Consider the following 20,464-nt stretch of genomic DNA (forward strand, 5'->3'; position numbering starts at 1 on the left):
GTATTCCCAGGGAGAATGGAAATGGGTGCAATCGTTCTGGAAAGCAATTTGGCAATAGGTATAAGAAGTTTTTAAAAAGCTCATACCCTTTATCCAGTAAACTACTTCTAGAAATCACTCCTAAGAAAACAGTGAAAAATATAGACAAGGAATACCAGAAAATGAGGTCATCCAGGAAATATTCATCACCGTGTAATAACAGTAAACGAGGGGGGTGGGCAGTAATGTAAAAGTCTAAGTTGAGGGACGCCTGGGTGGCTCAGTCGGTTAAGCGGCTGCCTTCGGCCCAGGTCATGATCCCAGGGTCCTGGGATCGAGTCCCATATTGGGCTCCTTGCTCAGTAGGGAACCTGCTTCTCCCTCTCTCTCCCTCTGCTTGTGCTCCATCAAATAAATAAAATCTTTAAAAAAAAAAAAGTCTAAGTTGAGAGAATAGACAAATGATAATGATCCATAGCCCTAACTAACAGAGAGCAATTAAAAAATGATAGAAAAATAGTTTACAGGCATGGAAAAGGTGATTTTCTTTTGTATTCATTGCAGTAAACCAGAACAGAGCCTAGCACAGTATCTGGCACATACTACCTGGCACATTGCTCAATCAAATTCTAAACTGAATTTAACAACAGAATTCTAAGTGGAAAAAAAAAAAAAACAGATCACTCATTTTCACACACACACACACACACACACACACACACAGGTTAATCTCAACTTTTGTAAAAGAGTCACAGGAAATCCTAGAAAGAAATACGATTAAATGTTAACAATACTGTCTTCAGGTGATTTTTTTTTTTTTTTCTGACTCTTTAGACTTGTCTCTACTTGCCAAATTTTTTTCAATGGAGATTTTTTACATTTATAATCAAGGGGGAAAATGAGTAGGGGGGGGGGGAAAGGAAATAAAGAATACCAGAAATCACCTAGAAGCCAACTGGCTCAATTATTTCTCATTACACTATTCTAATGTACCATTCTTCACTCCCACCTGAATATAAGATGAGAAATGAAAATATGAAGAGCATGAATAAATTGGGAGGCAGCCTTAAAACATAGTCCAGGAAAGAAAACATTATAGTAAATTTCAAAAATAAAGACAAATAGCATGTGTCTAATATTAAGAAAAGTATACAGGGGATTTTCTCCCCATATAATTTATACATATGAAGAATATGGCATGGCATATAAACCCTTGCAATACAAATTACTTGTTTTCTCTACAATGGAATTATATTTTCTCTTAGACACATAATGTCACAAAGATTTACACAGTGGTTACTATCAATTTTTTGAAATCTGAAAGAATTCTATTTATTTAAAATTCTAACTCTACACAAAATCTATCAGGTATATTTTAGGATATCCATGATATTCTCAAAGGAGAGGAGCAATTTCTCAGATTCCCATATTCTGAAACACACTCACCAGGGATAATTAGCCCTAGAAAGTGAAGTACCATGTTACCTGGAGCACAAAATCACCCAGAGGTATAACCTCTGCGCCACTGGCTAAGCTCATTCACTGAAAGGCTAGTTTCCAGGACTGGGTGATTTAAATTCATACTTCTGCAAAACTACAGATTACTATATGTCACGTACCTTTAATATGAATGGTAAAATCTTGACTCATGCAAACTGAATTCTTGCATGCCAAGGGTCTGCTCTATGTCTGCCTCTTTAGAAGTAAAAGTTTAAATAAGAGAACTGTGGTGATAAGGTATGCAGACAACATTTGTCTTAATCCAAGAAGCCCAATGTAGTCATTGGTTTATTAAGTATGTACTAACCACCTAACATGTTTAAGGAACATTGCTACATACTTCTCGTGATTAAAAATATATATGAGATAGAACCTTAATTGAAATACATTCCCTAATTATATAAAGTCTGCCATATTTTCCAGAAACAAAGTCAAGAGCTTAATTTACCTAATGCCAAGATTTCAGACTTTTAAAGTGAAATATGTAGTGTTTTAACTGCAACCATTATTTTTTAAATTGTCCTTCATACAATACCTATTTTTTGTTTTTATGGGTTTTTTTGTTTGTTTTTGTTTTTTTAAAGATTCCATCTATTTATTTGACAGAGAGACACAGCGAGAGAGGGAACACAAGCAGGGGGAGTGGGAGAGGGAGAAGCAGGCCTCCCGCCGAGCAGAGAACCCAATGTGGAGCTCGATCCCAGGACCTTAGGATCATGACCTGAGCCGAAGGGACTGGGCCACCCAGGCCCCCCTACAATACCTATTTTTTGTAAATAACTACTTCACAAAGGTATTTCCTTTGATATAATTTCTAGGATTTGATTTCAAAAACTCAAGGGAGGGGAAAAGCGAGTGGGACTGGATGACACAAGAATAGCTATGATTTGACAATTGTTAAAGGTGGCTGGAGGTACATGGGAGTTTGTTATATTATTCTATTGTTTTATTACATTTGAAATTTTATGTAGTAAAAAGTTTTTTTAAAAGAAGTATATTTCTTAATTATGTCAATTTATGTTGATTAACTTTTCCCTTGGTATCCATTCCCACAGCAGCCATGTCCAGTAAATATGGCTGAAACGCCTACCAAATTGATCCTGAGGAACTTCCAACCAGGTGGCTAAACAATGCAGAGGTCCCATTCTGGTGCACCGATGATGGAATAAATTGATTAACTCTGCCAAGACCCATAATTTAATCATTTAGCCAAAGACAGAGATACATACATCTAGATTAACCAAGAAAAATGGTGTAGATAAACTTTAGCTGTCCTAATAACCAGTAAATTGTAATGCTACGTAACTAATCCAATTTGGTCATTGTGATGGCCAGGCCATCACTATTACAGAGGATATTACGGGATCTGCTGAAGCATCAGTAAGACAATCTGCACTTTTTTTTTTTTTTTTGCATTGTCCCAACGGCAATGAGCTAGAGAAAAAATAACAATCATAGCCTTCAACCCGCTAGGAAAAAAAATGTTTTTGCTCAGCTTGTGTAGTGAGAGGATTAAGATTAAAATACAAACAGTTAATATGATGTCTATTTTAGAATGGCCATATGGTTTCTTTCCTATCATGTTCACTTAATTTTCCCTTTCCTTTTCTCCTATTCCATCATAAGCAGAATTCTGGCATATTTAATTCAATTAATTCCTAACAATCCCTCATGTAAGCAGACCCCACATAAAACAGAGTATGTTAAATATTACAATCAAATCTTTAAAGTCTTACAAACAATAGATCTTCTAAATATGCTGCTAAAGGTTTAGCTGCCTATTTCAAATAATTTCACTAACACATTCACAGTATAAATAAATTCTGTTTAAAAGAAAAGCTTTAATAATGAATATACTGCAGTTAAAAATGACACAAGGCTACTAAGCATTGCACACTGCCACCTAGTGCTAATGTCTTTTTAACTCTAAATGCGCAATGAATGTCTTCAAGAAAGTGGAAATGCTCGATTTTAAAGCAAATTTATCTAGATAGATTTGAAACATAGTTATTTGTAATTAATTCAATATAAGAAAGCTAATAAAAATAAATGAAATTACACATACCAGAAAATCAGCCCTGTCTCTCATAAATTTACGTAAGAAAGATCTGATTAGATTAGTAAATATAAAAAGCTACAGGTTTTGTTAATGAAGACATGAAATGTTTGGGGTTTTTTGTTACTTTTTAATACTGTTCATCCAGTATGCAACATATTCTATTATGAATGTGATGTATGCTGACGATCTAAGTGGAATATGTGTTTAGCTGGCAAGTCTGACATACAAAGAAGTTTGAAAAGGCATCATAGGATGTTAAAAATCACTAATGATACTTGCAAGCTTTCTTAAGGACATAGCTCTAATCTCACCTCATCTACAGGTTATAATTTCCATTTCAGATGCCACTGGTTTTTAGTTCTACTTTATTTTCCCAGAGGTGAATAATTTTTTGTGTGTTTCAGTTGTGCTAATCGCTAGAGGTCATCTCTGATCAGTTTGGTCTACTTAATACACATAACTACCTATTTTAAGAGCTGAAGTGAAAAGTGAAAGACTCGTATTTCGGTCAATTAGGTTCTTCATAGTGAAAAATAATAAGAGGGTTTCTTTAAACCATTTTACTTAACTTTTTCAAAATCACACTTGTTTTTGAGAAACATAAAAATCTCAGGTTCTCCTAAAGTACTTAAAGTTTATAAATAAAAGATATATTAAAAACAATATATGGAAATTTTTAAAAATTCTATTTTTAGCTTGATCTCAGAAGATACTTTTCAATGTTGTCGCTACTCCAATAATTCAAAATCAGCATGAGTATTAAGGCTGCCTGTATATCCTATAAACTTTTCCATCCTTGGAAATGTGGACAGTAGAGAACGTCATTCAGTGATTTCAGCATTAGGCTGTTGCATTGTTTCATTTTAATAACCAGACAGGCATGGAAAAATAGATAGATGATAGACAAATGCATGTAAAGAAACAAAGAAGGGAGAAAGCGAGAGAAAGAAGGAGGGAAGGAGAAAGAATTTTTCCTTTAAGGGAAGGGTTACCTCCATCCCCTTGAAATCACTAATTTAGATAATTCCCAAAGGAATCTTTGATCAAAGCCACATGATCTAGAAAACTTTTCAGGATCTCCTTTAATCAGCTTAACCAAATGACTACTGCCAAGTCTATTTCACTTAGTTCTATTAAGGCTACTTTGAGGCTCTTAAGGCTATTTTGAGGCCTTCATCACATAATCAAGACACCTAGCTGATAAGGCTGCCCAAGGCAGAAGAAAGATTTACTCTAAACATTGCAATTTAAGAAACTCAGTTTGGAAAATATGATTTAAGAACACATATTATATTGAAATCCAACTCTTCACACTATGTTGGGATTACATCTATCATGACATCTCAATGTTTAGTAAAATTAGAGTAAAAAAATCTAAAATTGTAACTCCTAGATATTCCACTGGCCTGGTATATCATCTATAACAAGATAATTCCAGGAAGTAAGATAGTGGTTACAACTATGCCTGATATAAGAAAAACCACTGCAATTGCAGATATATACACAACATAGTTACTATATTATATTATATTATATTATATTATATTATATTATATTATATTATATTATAATGTTATATTACCATAAAACTCCATAAACATTTCTAAAATTCTCCTATTAATTTACAAGGTAGTGAAAATGTATAAAGTGAAGGAACTAACAAGTCTTGATTCAAATGACAACTGTGCCTGAGACTCTGAAGACTCAGAGAATTTTCTCACACATCTTAGTGTGTTTTCTAGATATATATACTGCATTTAAAGTTTTGGAAAACAAACACTGTGTATTTGCACACACATAAAAAATGCGATTGTAGCATCATCATTTGGATTTACCTAAAAATAAATGTTTAAGCTGAAATTATTTATCTAATAGCCTCATTTATTAAGCCCAAATATGGAAGTATGTATGAGTGTGTCCTAAGGAGGTCTATAATCAATAATTTCTATCTCAACATAAAAAAAAGTAGTAACAAAATGGCCTATGAAGCAAATTCCCTAGGGCTTTAGAAAGATAGGAAATGCTGAAAAATTAGAGTAGAAAATACAGAAGAGAAAGACACAGCTTTGAACTGAATATTAACACTTAACTTGAGATTATTTAAAACAGAACATTTCTATTAGAATACCCATGGTTATGAAAGACAACTTATTCCACGAAGATTACAAAAATTATGATATTTGTATGTCTAATATTAGTACTGGCTGGGATTGCACACTGTGAAATAAGAAAATGTAACAGATAATCAGTAAGCATTTCACTCACTAATTATGATTTCATAATTTTTTTAACTTTGTATTCTCAGATGTCGGATACTTACCTGGAAACTGACATCCACTTGGTTGCTAAGAGATATGACATCAGTTTGCATTTTTTTCTGTGTCTTTAGGAGAATTGCTCTCTTGGGTTTTACCTCAAAGTAGTAAAAGTTCACTCTGTTACCCATGTGGGGACTTATATTACTTGTACTAAAAGAAACTCCCAAATCTCAGAAAAGAAATGAATTACTCTCAACTTGCACAATTTAAAACAAGTATCTGTTTTTTTCCCCAAGCTTAATGAGTTTCCATTTCATGCAACTAAAATATAACAGCATTGTTCTACAATCAAATTTAACAGATTAGTTTATGAGTCTTTTCACAAAAATCTTATGATAAATGAAGTCATTCAGTCAATTGGTACTCCCAAAGTAAAGCTCAAATCCAACATTTCGAAAGTATTTTCTGCCTATAACTTTGACTATGTGCTTCTTTGAACAACAGGGGGACAAGACCAAACTTGATCTGTGTTTTCTTATGCTTTATGGAAAGATCAAAAGCAAAACACAGTTATAAATATGTGCATTCTAACTGGTCATTAGTTTATCACAAATAATATTGATTTGCCTAATCAAAGAGAATATTCTTCCAAAATAAGACCCATATTTCAATCAGCAGCACGTTTCTTAATGACACTGAGCATTTAGACTCTCTTCACATGTAAATTTCATAACCTTTCAAGGACAATCTTCTATATCACATTTTAAAGAAATATGCTGAAAAAGCATTCCATTGCAGTAACATTTTACATTGCTGTAAATGTAAGAGGTTTAATTTTTAACACCCGTGTACTTATCACAGAGCCATTGATCATTTACTCTGACTTATTATCAATGTTTTACTGGAGTATATGGAAAAGGAACACAAGATAATGTGTTTCTCTGTCTACTAAGTGAAACAAAGCCCACTTGCCCACTCCCCTTTTTACTCAACTTCTTGCACACCGTCAGCCAGCTGCGATCTTGGTGATTCCTTGTACCTCATATGCTGCTTTAGCAGTAAGTCAGTTTACTATGGACCCGTTAAGAAAATTCCTGTTACAAGCAAGGTCTTTGAAATGCAGTTTTACACCAATGAAAGGGCTATCTAGTGCCCATCTTGAGGGGAAAAGAGATGAATTTATCCTCTGTCTTCTGGGCTTTTACTGATTTATAAACTCACACCTTTATAAACAAGTTCTGTCACAGAGAGGAAGGAGATATGCAAACTGTAACACCTGGAGACATAAAATGTAATGACCTCAAAAAACACATCTCAGGGGGCGCCTGGGTGGCTCAGATGGTTAAGCATCTGCCTTCGGCTCAGGTCATGATCCCAGGGTCCTGGGATCGAGTCCCACATCAGGCTCCCGGTTCAGCGGGGAGCCTGCTTCTCCCTCTGACCCTCTCCCCTCTCATGCTGTTTCTCTCTCGCTCGCTCTCTAAAAAATAAATAAATAAATAAATAAATAAATAAATAAATAAATAAATAAATAAATAAAAAAACACATCTCAGAAAGAGGGGGCGGGGGAAACCGGGTTCCAGAGAAGAAGAAGAAAAAAAAAAAAGAGGCAAAGGAGCGAATCTGCACCATTAAACAACAACAACAACAACAACAACAGGAGTAATAGAAAACCCTCCCGGGTTTTTCCAGTAAGTTTTGTGCAGGAGCAGCAACAACCTAATCAATATGCACATCCTCACCCTCATAAAACCTCCTGTCCCCAGACAGAAACTGCGGGTCCCTCTCCACCGTGTCCTCGGGGGGCAGAAACCACCACTCAAAAGGGAGGAGATTTCAGAGGCGTAGGGAGGGGCAAAAACAGGTATGTGTAGCTCCAGCATCCTCATCTTCCTCCCAGCTACAAGCCTGAAAGTCCGCCTAGGAACCAGCCCTGGCTCCTAGACACCCTTCCGCCTGGGCCCTCCCTGCCAGGGGGGCGCGAGAGGCTGCGGAGCCCGCTGCGCAGTTTTCGGACTCCAAACAAGGACCCCTCCACCACCACCCTCGCTCCCCGTGCCTTCACCCCAGGCCCTCGCTTTCTAACCCCTTTCAGCGAGACCTCGTTGGGGTAGGACAGGGATGCTCCTCGGCCAAGAGGAGACGTGACGGGCTTCTCTGCCGGAATGAGTTGCTGGGGGTCGGGTGGGGGTGGTCATGGAGAGGGGCTCTTTAGGAAAACCCAGGACATGGGGCAACTGAAACCTTAGTACCAGTCACCCTCGCTGCCACCCCCACCCCACCCCTTGCCTTAAAGCCGACTTCTCCTGAGGCTGGCGGCGGCAGCGCGGCGCGGCCGGGATGGGGATGAAAGGAACCCCGGGGCCACCACGGCCTCTCTAAAGGGACTGCGCAGGTGGGCGCAGACCTGGAAAGTCTGCGAAGCCAGAGCTCAGTTACCCCGGGCCCAGAGAGTGTGAGTGTGAGCGAGAGGGTAAACCCGAGCGCTCGCCGGGCCGAGGGGCGCTCGGCAGCGGGGCAAGCGCGGCGACAGGGGTACCCCGACCGCCGAGGAGAGACAGCTCACCCACCCCGGAGGCGACAGGGCTGGAGGAGCTATCGGGGCTGCGAGACTGGGAAACTTAATGCAAAACAGACAGCTTCCTCCGCCAGGACGTGCCCCCGCGCGCTCAGACCCGCTCCAACGCCTCCCGAATCACCCACCATCACCCACACCACCCTGCAGAAATCCCCACCGAGCCCTCGGATCCCGGGCGGGTAATTACCTCTCCCGGAGGCGGAGTGGGGGGCGGCGGCAGCAGCAGACACTTTTAGCCTGACTTTCCTGCGTTCGCTCCGGAGCGTGTGCGCGCCGAGCAGGAGCTGTAACCTGCTATTTATAGACCGGAGCCTCAGCACCCGGGGCTGAGAAGCAGGAGGAAGCGAGCAGGCGGCGGCGGCGGCGGCGGCGCAGGGCGCGGGCCGCGGCTCCCCGAGGCTCCCGCCGCTCCCTCAGGCGCCCGGCTCAGGCCGCGCTCGCCGCTCGCTCCCCGCCCTCCCGCCCGCCCCGCGGCGCGCGCCCCGGAGAAGTTGTCACCAGCGCGGCCGCCTCTCCGGCTGCTCACACGCCCCCTGGCACAATTGCTACTTTCGCCCCCTACCCCCACCCTCCCTGCTCCTCTTCCTCCGCCTCCGCCCGTTCCAAGCGGTCTCCTCCCAATGTCACCAGCGGCCCAATAGGGGCGGCGGCGGCAGCGCCAGTCTCGTAACTGGCGCAGCTCGCTTCCCGCTACTGATGGAGTGGAGTTGGTACCCCGGCCGCCCAGCCCTAGATGACCCAAACACGCTTGCTCCGTGAGCTGACACCCTGCACCCCGACCCTCTGCAAGCGGGGACGGTCGCCCAGCCTGGGCTGAGGGAGCACAGCTGCAGAGTGGAGGTGAGGGGTGACCCGGGGCCGCCCCGCTGAAGCGGGGGCCGGAAAAACCACAGGGTTCTCTAACGGGCGGGAGGAGGTGCCCCAGACCCCCCACTGGCAGCGTCGGCCCAGGCTGGGGGTGAGCGAGAGTGGGAGGCGGTGTTCCCCGTGCCCCGGACTTCAGCCTGCCACCACCCTGGGACCCGTCTCTCTTGCCACTCCTCCGCCTTGGCCCCGGGTAGAGGTCTGGCGAGGGAGACCTGGGCACTGACTGGGCCTCCAGCTCAGCGCAGCCCACCGCCACCCACCGCCAGCCCCCACGTCGCGGCGGGTGCCTAAGGCCGAGCTGCTCCTAACCGCCTCTGGCAGCCCGAGTGCGTGGGGACAGATCTGCACTCTGCGTGTTTGGGGTGTCAAGAAAACAGGGTACGTAATCACGCAGTCTGAACGGAGACTAAAACTCCCCCACTTCCTAGCCAACAAGCCCACAGTGGAAGGCACGCAGCCTGGTTATTCCGGGCTGTGGGGTGCGGGGCAAATGATTCTCTCCATCTGCGCCTTACAGGTGCCACCTGGCGGTTCTCTTGCAGAGGTTTTATCTGAACTGCTCAAAGGTAATGGGAAGGCTGGTAAGGCCGAGCTCCAGTCCACTCGGGCATCCTCAGCCTCTCCCTTCCCTAAGGGCGCTTTAAATTCACAATAGGAGTGAGAAAGCTAGTACACATCAGTTACATTTGCCATGCAGGAATCCCGAAGTTAGGATGGTGAAGTCGATTTGGGTTAAGTCAGCACTTAGAGTTACACAAAGTGGGAAGCTATAGCTGCCCCCAGCTGTCACCCCTGCTGTCATTTCCTGCATCTAGACAACCATTCACTCCACAAACATTTAACTGCCACCAGGTTATAAGCTTTATCTATGAGAACAGAGACTTTGGTGTTTTGTTTGTTTGTCTGTCTGTTTTTCCATCACTTTTCCTCAGAGCTTGGAACACAGCCTTACATGTTGTAGTTTCCATAAATGTTTATGGAATAAATTAAACACCATGGGCCAGACACTGTGCTTGGCTTGTTCTCTCCCTTAGCCCCTGCAGCCCTTCCCTTTCCCTCCCTTCAAGCTTTTTCTGCTATGCCCAGCCACCATCACATGTGAGCTAGAAGGAAAGAAGAAAGGTGAGGGGCTAACAGTCCAGGCAGGCCCTTGAGGATGTGGATCACATTTGAGGAGCCTGTTACGGTTCGATTTCTCCTGCATGGGGCAGTGCTGAACACACCCATTTCTGGAGGAAAAAAAAAAGACTATGTCATACTTGGGGCTTGAAACAATGGGTAAATTCTGCTAATAGAGATCTGCTGGCAAGATGATACAACTTTCTTACTGGGCAACAGTTTCAGCCTTTTCTTAAAATACAGAAAGATTGAAAGAATATCTGAACATCAGGGTGCCAGAGCTTTGCTACTAAATTGAAAAGATGTTTAACATATTTGTCCTCTAACTTGAAATGGAGCTGTGTGTGCGCGTGTGTGTGTGTTTATGAAGACTGCCACATTGCCAGAAGTACTAAACTGTTCCTTTTAAAAGACAGAGTTGTAAAATAGATGCAGCTGATGTCTTTATGGAAATGAACACTTAAAGTGACATACCCAGAAAACCCTCTTACAATTAAAATCCAGACACAGATCATGCTGACCTAGACCTTTTGCAGGGCTGCTCAGGAAAATGTGATGTATCTGTGTACGTCTTCTAGAAGTTTAAATTCTGGGGAGAGAGAGGGAGGGAGGGAGTCAGATACATGTATCACGTGGCATTTTAAAAATCCATCAATCAGCCTGATAGTTACCTTTTTTAGTTATTTGTTGTTTTCTTTAAATAAGCCTAGAGGCTTCAGATGCTTCTGTGGTTTATTAAACTCATATTTAATGAACATCCACTTTTACAAACCTTGAACTTCTAGCCACTTGTGCCCCCCAAATATAATTCCATTTGCCAATGAAGGACAAAATATTTTTCATTTCCTCTTGAAATATCTTTGTATGGCCAGAGGTAAAAAACGTGATTCCCAGTAGTTACCTTGCTATCTAAAGCAATAAAATCAATCCAGGATCTGCAGGGCTGGTGTCACACCCTCCTTTTTAGTGAAGTAATTCATTCATTATTCCTGGAGATTTCTATTTCAAGTGAGCTTGGTATGGCACAAGGAGGACTCCATACTTTTGTGATCCTTCACTATTAAAAACCTATAAAAATATAGCCAAGTATGACAGAGGTACTTTTTCTTACCACAGTTGTTTATTTGTATTAATGATAACTTTGTAGATCAAGTCATGGTTTTCATTCTAATTTTGAAAAATTAACACTGGAAGAGTTAAGCTTTGATAATCATACATTAAGGTCATTTTTACATGAGCATGCATGTGTGTGTGTGTGTATATGTGTATTTAAATTAAATTAATGGGAAATGTTATTAGAAATAGAAATTTGACCCAATTTAACTAAAAAGGAGAAACCATTGTAAAGGTACCAGGCTACCCATGGAACAAAAAACAGGAATGCAGCTGGGCATCTGTGACAACTTGGCGACAGGGACATGCCATTAGGACTTTATCTCTCCCTCCTCCCCAACCATGCTGCCTGCTCCATTTCTCTCTCTCTCTTTCTCTCTCTCCCTCCCTCTCTCTCCCTCTTATACAGACCTTCTCTGCTTCTCTGGTGTGCACTAGGTTGCATGGTCACTCACAGCTCTTGAACTTCATAGTCTATGGGCCAGTTCCAAATCTTCAAGGAAGTACCATGATTGGCCCAGGTGTTGTACCCCAGTCCAGACAATCATGGCCAGGAGATGGAGGGCAAGTTACATTCTCCTGGCAGCTACTATAGTAATCAGGGGGCTGGTAGCGATGTGTCGAGACAAGAGGGAAAGGATAAAACTTCCCAGAATGTGGGGAGGGGTATAGGTCACTCCTGATCACTGCTAACTCCTGACCCTTGCTGTTCCATGAATATTGGCACAAAAGGCAGAAGAAACACAAGGAGCAATGACTTTTGTGTAAATGCATATGGGTGTTTAAATACTGAGTGAGGCAGAATGCCTCTTACTGATCGTGGTGCTCTAAGATGACTTGTCCTAGTGGAAGTAGTTATATAGTTTTATGATCTCTTGATGTGGAACTGGATGACCATGAAGAAGGAATCAAGTATTTCACAGACAGTTTACTTTAGCTTCTTTCATCATGGCAAATTAAATCAGAGATTTTTTTTAAATGAAGGAAACGAGTGTGATAGCATTTACATTTATTGACGATAAACATTCTGCTCTCATTTACATAATAGCTACATTTCTAAAATGTTTATAAATCATATATTTGAAAGTGAATCATATTTCAAACATAACAGGGTGGTGAATCTTAACATTTTTGTGGTCATGAACCCCTATGAGAATTTGTGGACTCTCCCCAGAAAAAAAGACGAGCAGATGCAGACACATTTGTGGTGACACGATATATGACATTTCTACCTTAGTCCCCTCTTACATATGGTTTCACTTTCCACAGTGTCAGTTACTCAGTCTAGAAGCAGGTGATCCTCCATCTGATATATCATCAGAAGGTCAGCCGTAGCCTAACACTGTGTCACCATGCCTACCTCATTCCCTCACTTCATCTCAGCATGTAGGATTTTATCATCTCACATAATAACAAGAAGGGTTGAGTATACCACAACAGAAATTTGAGAGAGTAAGAGACCACATTCACATAAATTTTATTATAGTATAATTGTTCTATTTTATTCTTACTTACTGTTGTCATTATTTCACGGTGCCTAATTTATAAATTAGACTTTATGGTAGGTTTGTATGTATAGGAAAAAACATAGTATATATACAGTTCAGCACTATCTATGGCTTCAGGCATCCACTGGGGGCCTGAAAGTATCTCCTGTGGATACTGGAGGTCCACCTTACTTGAGATCTGAAACTTTAAACATGTTTCTTTTTCCTTCCTTCAGTCACCCCCACTTGAACAAGTGAAACAAAGACTCCAGATACAAAAGATTCAAATGCCCAGTAAGCATAAGCCAAAAACTTGGTTGAGGTTAGGGTGTGCTGGAGCCTATGTGAACCTAGCGACCAAGTCCCCTTCCCACCCACTCCTGCCCTGAATGAGCCATAAATGAGCTGTAGGTAGGAAAAGAAAACAGAGCTCTTAGAAGGATGGGAGAAAATTGCAATGTTAGTTTGCTGGGACTATCATAAAATACTGCAGACTGGGTGGCATAAACAACAGAAATTTATTTCTCATGGTGCTGGAGATTGGAAGTTCAAAATCAAGATGCTGTCACGGTTACTCTCTCCTAAGGCCTCTCTCCTTAGCTTGAAGGTGACTGCCTTTCTCTGTGTCCTCACATGGTCTTTCCTCTGTGCGTAGCACCTTTGGCGTCTCTTAGTGTGTCTAAATTTCTTCTTCTTGTAAGAACAACAGTCATATTGGGTTAGGTACCACCCTGAGAGCTTCATTTTAACCTAATCACTTCTTGAAAGACCTTTCTCCAGATACAGTCACATTCTGAGGTACTGGGCTTAGGGCTTCAACATATGAATTTGACAGGACACAGTTCAGCCCATAATAGGCATTGCATCGAACTCCAGAATGAGTCTCGAGGTGGAGGTGGGATGGAGATTTCCCCTTTGTGTTAACAGGGCCCAAGAGTAAAGAAATTTGTATCCAGCTTTCCCACTGGAGTGTTTTGAGAATCTCAGTCTTAATAGAAGAACCCTGAACATAAGGGTGTAAAGTGGAAATATAAATGCTAGTATGCCTTATCTAGATTCTGGAGGGCTGAGGATTCTGGCCTGTCCAGCCCCTGGGTTTTCTCATGGTGCCTACTTCGTAAGGATAGGGCCCCTGTGAACTGTAGGAGGTATGGAAGTCAGTTGGGAAAGAGGGCCAGCCAACAGGACATGGAAGAGGCCACCTGGAAGGGTGGCCACATAAAATACCAAGGAACAGTGTGGCCTGTTGACCGGTGTGCAGAGATGTGGCCACAATTCCATGGCATTGCACATACCAGGCATGGGACCAAGCAATGACCTCAGAATAGTCAGAGCCTATTCACTAGAGCAAAGTTGTGCTTCACTCATGCCCAGAGAACAAAGACCAAGTCTCCTCTTTGGAAAATGAGAGAGGTCATCAACACCCAGACATGTCTCCCAGTATCACAGTGCTTCATCAGTCTCCTCTGGACCAGTAAGCTACCCCAGATTGAGGGAGAAAGATGAAGAGAGGGAGCAACAGTATCTCAAACTGGGTAAGTTTTAAACCCATTGGGTAAGTTTTAATAGGACTAAGAAAACTAAATTATCTGTTTCTGAGTACAAATGGGTGCTTGTAAGTTAATTTTATTGTAGAAAAATTATGTTCCACTTTTTATACCTGAGGTTTACAGACTCTACTGACTTTTAAGAATATATCCCTTACATTTCTTGTTTTTAATGAATTTTCAGAAAGTGCACTGATCCCCCAGAATAGCATCTATGACTCCAGATTGAGAATATTTGCCCCAGGGGATCTGGTTCTTTAAATCTGGTTGTGTGAAAAGTATTTTTAACCAAAAAATACTGCTTATATATATAATTTTCTACTAATGTATTATTTGAAATTCTATTTTCTTAAATAATAGAATCATAAATGGAGAAATTATAGACAATCACTGGGTAAAGATATCTATATTCAAGGAGTAGAGGTGACAGTATTATGCTGCTTCACTTCAAGAAATATAAAGCTTTTTTAAAAAAAAATGCAAAAGCATCTTCAAAAGCAAAAATATCTTGTTTTTCTTCCTGTCCCCATTTTCAACCAAATACTTTTTTATTATCTAATTATGTTACTAATGTTATAAAATGAAGGACAAACTTACCTATCAGACACGTTTGTAGGAAATGTTTGTGGTAATCAGTGGCATTGATTGGAGCAACTAGTACTTTCCAGAGCTAAGCCCACTCTCTGAATATTTTGTTACATTTTGTTCATTGGTGTCTCTATCGCTTAAACAGACAAATATATCCTTCTCATCCTGGTTTCAACAATTTCTCTACATCCAATCTTCCTGACAATTTACCATGCTAGGTCTCTTCTCCATGGTATAATCAAGTTTTACCATCCCTTAATGACCTGATCTAGGCTGGAATAAACCAATTTTGATCACCAAAGCAAGACAGAATGGGATCTAACTTTATCCCCCAGTAAAACCTATATCTCTGGAGATGCTCTCCATCAAGATGTCATGTGTTTATCAAGCTAAGATGCGTGCTTCAGGATCAGACAAATTAGAGCTCCAATCATGGTGCTCATTCATCAGTTGTGTGATCTTTGACAAGTGCCTTAAAATTTCTGAGTTTCTTCTTCCTTATCTGTAAAAGGGGATAATAGTACTTACCTATAGATTGACCATGAAAATACTCTGGAACACTATAAAGACATGACATGAGCTGGCATCCATCTTGTACAACTTATCTATCCAATCTCCCCTTGCCAAGACTGAAGAAGGTGGACATGGAAGAGGCAAAATCATTATGAAAACTAATTTGTATGTTCTAGGCCAGCTATTTCACCATTACCTATGACTAGACATTAGTTACAGAGATATTGGTCAGCACCTATGAAAAGTAACACAGTTCTAAAGAATCTGGCTAAGGTCTGTGCCATCTGAGAGAACTTTCCAGAGAATTTCCCAAATATTAAGCCAAAGTGCCATTAAGGAAGCAGCAGAAATCAAATTTGGTGGGAAGAATCAGAAAAATCTTCATGAAGGAGGTGATGTTTGATATGTCAGGGATTTCCGGAGACATAATTGGTAGGAATTCCACCGGGAGACATCTGGGCACAGGAATAAGTGAAGTCTACCTGGTGAAAACCCTCATCCTACAGGGTCTGATTGGAACATCATCTACTCTGAGAAGACCATCCATTTAATCCTGTTCTGTTCTTCCCTAGCACTGTGAACCTTCCTCAGCTGTATCACTTACTGCACTGGATTTGTTTACCCATGTGCCTCCTTCACTGGGTCACAAGCTCCACCTGAGAGTAAAAACTGTTTTATTTAGCTTTATGTAACAGATGGTAAGGTTCTGGAAAACTGAGAACTTGAAACCTAGGGAATTTTACATTTAATTATTTTTAAGTCAAATTATATCCAACTTGAACTTCTCACTACACTTGCTAAGAAATCTGTCAGTTCTTAAGGTCTGTTTTATCTCTTTTGGACCTTCTGATGGGACAGGGGTTTTCTCAGTCGTAACGCAACTTCTGACCCATGATTTTTCTCAGCACCTCTATATTCCTCACAGGATCAACAGGAACTCTGGACTTCCACATGGCACATGAAGATCATGAGATGTCATTACCCATCCATCTAGAACCTTCCTCTGTCAGTGCTCTCTAACATCCTACCCCAGGCTGAGTCTAAAACTTCTCTGAGATGCGCCATGTTTGGGGCACTTCAGAATGTATTTCAACTTACCTACTTTCTCTCCCTTGCAGATTAACCCCTAAGTGGGAAGAAGGACAACCACATCCATTTTTCTGTCCTTTTCGCATTTCCTGCCCTTTCTCCCTTCCCAGTTTTCTACTTCCCTACCCTATGAACCAAGGCTTCTATATCATATCCTCCTCTCTCTGGTGGCAATCGTGTTTCTCTTTCTTGGGACAATAATGCCAGAGAAGATGCAGAGAAAGAATTTGAAGAGAACATGAAAAGAAAATTCATCTGTGTTATTTCAAAAATACTATCGCATGTTATACTAATAGATGAACGAATGTGTGAATGTGCATGCATGTGTGTGTGTGTGATCACTAACCTTTTGAAGACTTTGATATTTCGGAGTAACTTTTCTTTTTAATATACAATGGAATATTGCTTTCTACAACATATCCAGAAAAATAAAAAGTTACAGATTTTCTTCTTTGTAAATAGAATATAAGCTTTTCACATAGAACACACTGCAATATTCTCTAAGGTGAAAGCTGGGAAATCATTATAGATAGCTCAAAAAATGTTCTTCCTTTGAAACACTGCACTTATGGGCAAATAGGATCATTTGAAACCTTAGGAAATGGTTGAGAAAATTCATCAATGTGAAAAGACAACCAAAGACAACCATTTTATTTGGTCTAAAATGAAGTAACATTTTATAGGACTGAGTTTCAGTTTCATGAAAGTTATAATGCAAACAAATGAGTGACTCATTTTATGCTTTCTATACTATAAAAATAAAAACCTCCTTGTCTGAGTTAACCTTTTCTGGTTTTGTAACCAAAAGCTCTGAGAGTAGATTTAAGTGTTTTAAAAAAACAAAAACAAAAACACAAACAAACACCAAAAAAGCTTGATAGATGGGGTACTCAGAAGTGAGTGGAAGCAGGGAACAGGTGAACACCACTCTTTTAAAACTGTGAACATTTTACCAGGTTCTTCAAATGGAGGATTAATATGAAAAATGTGGTCAGATTACTTTTTATTTGTGGAGGGGATAATTTGCTGGGTTTTTGTACTGGTAAAGCCAAAAAGAATATTATTCTCAAAATAGTGAGGAAGCAAAATAGCTGTACATAACAGTGAAAAAAAAAAGTTTCTTTTGTTCTAGGCTCTAATTAAATCTCTGAAGATGATTATGTTTCCTGGAGGCAGGCTTTGAACTGGGGGTTAAGAGTGGTGGATGAGAGAGAACCTAGATCTGTGTCTTGCTGGATCTCAGAAGGTTGTGGGACAACTGAACTCCAGGCAGGGAGCCCATGATCAAAGGCACTTCTCTTTCAATGATGCAAAATGCTCCCTGCATCATGTTGGCAAACCAAGCAGCGTCCCCTCTCCACCCCATCCTGTCACTATCCCCACATCCCAGCTTCCTTATGAAAGGACATGGCCTTTATATCTTAGCAGTCCCAAGAAGTCATCTTTTGTTTGTGTTCTCCTCTGTTGTCATTCCTTTGTATACCCACCATTCATCTGTGAAGTGTAGTTAAACATAGTAGCAGAATCTTAGCTGAGACTGGGTGACTTTGTTCCTTCCCAGGGTGGATCGGGAGGGCAGCAACAATGTGGAGAAGCCAGCCTGGAGTTAGAATCAGAAGATAAATAGTTGAGGGGACTCTGCAAACCAGAACAAATTGGTAGAACATATAAGCATTCTTTGGATCAAAAAAATACTGGGCTTCCAAAAATCAAATGGGATACCAGCTCCAACTATTCTTAACTATTTGTTGCAGGGAGATATGACCCCCAAAGCCTGGAAAAGCCACACACATTTGGGTGATAGTTATAAAAAACAGAAGTACACTGGGCAGACATGAAATACTAGAAATGTATGGTGTTGGCCCGTCTGGTGGTTTCCTCTCTTGGTAACTCTCCTTATTTTTCTGTCAGAGAAGCCCCTGGCATGCTACTACTGGGGTCCTGATCACCTTATACTGGACGGCTATGAATGGAGGGACAAAGAAAACTTGGAGGACACTGCCATTCAGAACCATAGTCTTTGTTGCTTCTGAATCCTTCCCTTTGATCAGTAATACTTCTTAGCAACTTTTATTGTCTCTGCTTCTTTTTGGAAGTTCCCCCTTTCTCTTTCTACCGCTAGTTGAATGACCTTCTATATTCTCATCAGTCCAAATTGCAAAGGATAGCATCAGATTGACTGGGGCAATTAATCTGCCTCCTATTAAGAAGAGAGCCTCTTGGGACTCCCGAGTGGCTCAGTCGTTAAGCGTCTGCCTTCGGCTCAGGTCATGATCCCAGGGTCCTGGGATCGAGCCCCGCATCGGGCTCCCTGCTTGGCGGGAAGCCTGCTTCTCCCTCTCCCACTCCCCCTGCTTGTGTTCCCTCTCTTGCTGTGTCTCTCTCTGTCAAATAAATAAAATCTTAAAAAAAAAAAAAAAAGAGAGCCTCTTGCAGCAGGCCTCATGTGTTGCTGACTCACTTATGGTTAGGCTAGCCTTAGATCAGGTGTCCATACTTCTCTATAGAGTATAAAGGGCAGTGTAGCATTATTTCTGAGTGCAGGTCACTGGGAGGATTTCAGATTGAGAGAGAGATACTGGGCACCAGGCCAATAAAAATACCTAGAGAAACAAATGCACATTCAAATATAGAAGAAAACAGCATTTGATGAAAACATACATACGTACAGTGAAATATGTTTCTGCTAAAGGTCATGAAATCAAAGAGATTCAAATACTTGTCCCCACTACAAACCACACTTACATGGCAAGATGGCAGCAAGAACGTCAAATCTCTTACTGTCCAGGTCAAATTCCTAATATGTGATTCATTGTTGAGCTCTGTCTTTCTAAAATAAGGAAAACACTGGCCAGTTTTAGTTCTGCTTTTTATAATAAAGCATGCAGTTGTGGCTTTTATTAGTTCCAAAAGAGAAAGCATACTACGTGAAATAGTAAACCACAGCTTGATTGTCCCTTGATAATCACATTCCAGGGATGTTGCAGTTTATTTATCCAAGTATTGATGAAAGGCTAACTTTTTATTATACACAAACCAATTTACACTGTTCTTACAATGAATAAAAAAAGTCATCTTTGCTTGCACAATTACACCATTACGTGGTTTTCAGCAATCTCTAAATGTTCCTTTCTTTAAAATTCCCTTGGAACATGGCTATTTTTATATTACCTATAGGTATGTTCTTCTTCTTTTTTTTTTTTTCTTGGAAATCTGAGGAATAAAATTAAAGTCAAATTCTGACTTGCTTCTCTCTCAAGGTCAGACAATACCCCCAATCAAAATGACTTAGTGGTAAAAGAGGCTCAAAATCAATATTCCAAAGACCTATTCATCCAGTGCCCTGGTTCCCGCCACTGTATTCTCTCTCTCCTTGCCTTTGGAACCATCTGACACCTTGGTGCAGGCTCAGCCATTTCTCAGTTCCAAAGGCCCTTGGTGGGAAGGATCTGAGGACAGCCACACCACACCGGAGGGTCCCACTTCAAGATACACTCACTGTGCGTCCTTCTCAGAGCCTGTGTCCAGTTGTCCTGCCTCGGATTTTTCTTGTTTCTGAAACCCAGAATTAAAAACAAGTGTTTGAAAAATTGGCTCTGTGTCTTGGAAACAGGTCACTGAAATTTGTGGGACATGTCTTACCAGGACATCCCAGTCTACTCTCTGTCCACCGTGTCCACAGTTATAGTGTTCTACGTGTACTGGAGCGACGTGATATCCTGGGGATGGGTGAGGAAACTAGGGAGCCCAGGAGCCCAGTCGGAAG

The 20,464-nt window shown here is 41.0% G+C and overlaps 1 protein-coding gene and 1 long non-coding RNA gene across 5 annotated transcripts in view; one reads left to right on the plus strand and one right to left on the minus strand.

Annotated features, from left to right (window-relative positions):
• Positions 1 to 8,797, minus strand: part of INPP4B (inositol polyphosphate-4-phosphatase type II B) — an 824,845-nt gene extending 816,048 nt beyond the window's left edge. For 2 of the 3 annotated variants that reach the window (XM_064585100.1, XM_064585099.1), the window contains exon 1: positions 8,563 to 8,796. The gene's annotated coding sequence lies outside the window, so the exon portion shown is untranslated. Of the gene's footprint in view, positions 1 to 8,562 lie in introns of all 3 variants that reach the window. The other variant, XM_064585102.1, reaches the window with a different exon arrangement.
• An 83-nt stretch (positions 8,798 to 8,880) lies between these two features.
• LOC123848210 (uncharacterized) lies at positions 8,881 to 19,798 on the plus strand. Of its 2 annotated transcripts, none has more exons than XR_006791709.3 (3): positions 8,881 to 9,215; positions 14,336 to 14,496; positions 16,535 to 16,719. It is a non-coding gene; the product is annotated as an uncharacterized LOC123848210 (long non-coding RNA). The 2 variants fall into 2 exon arrangements; XR_006791707.3 differs by lacking the exon at positions 16,535 to 16,719 and adding an exon at positions 18,610 to 19,798 and having other exon boundaries at positions 8,943 to 9,215.
• The last annotated feature ends 666 nt before the right edge of the window (positions 19,799 to 20,464 follow it).

This window comes from Mirounga angustirostris, unplaced genomic scaffold, assembly GCF_029215605.1.
Source record: "Mirounga angustirostris isolate CCGP_5_RB_7025 unplaced genomic scaffold, mMirAng1.0.hap1 SCAF_2, whole genome shotgun sequence".
Lineage (NCBI taxonomy): Eukaryota > Metazoa > Chordata > Mammalia > Carnivora > Phocidae > Mirounga > Mirounga angustirostris.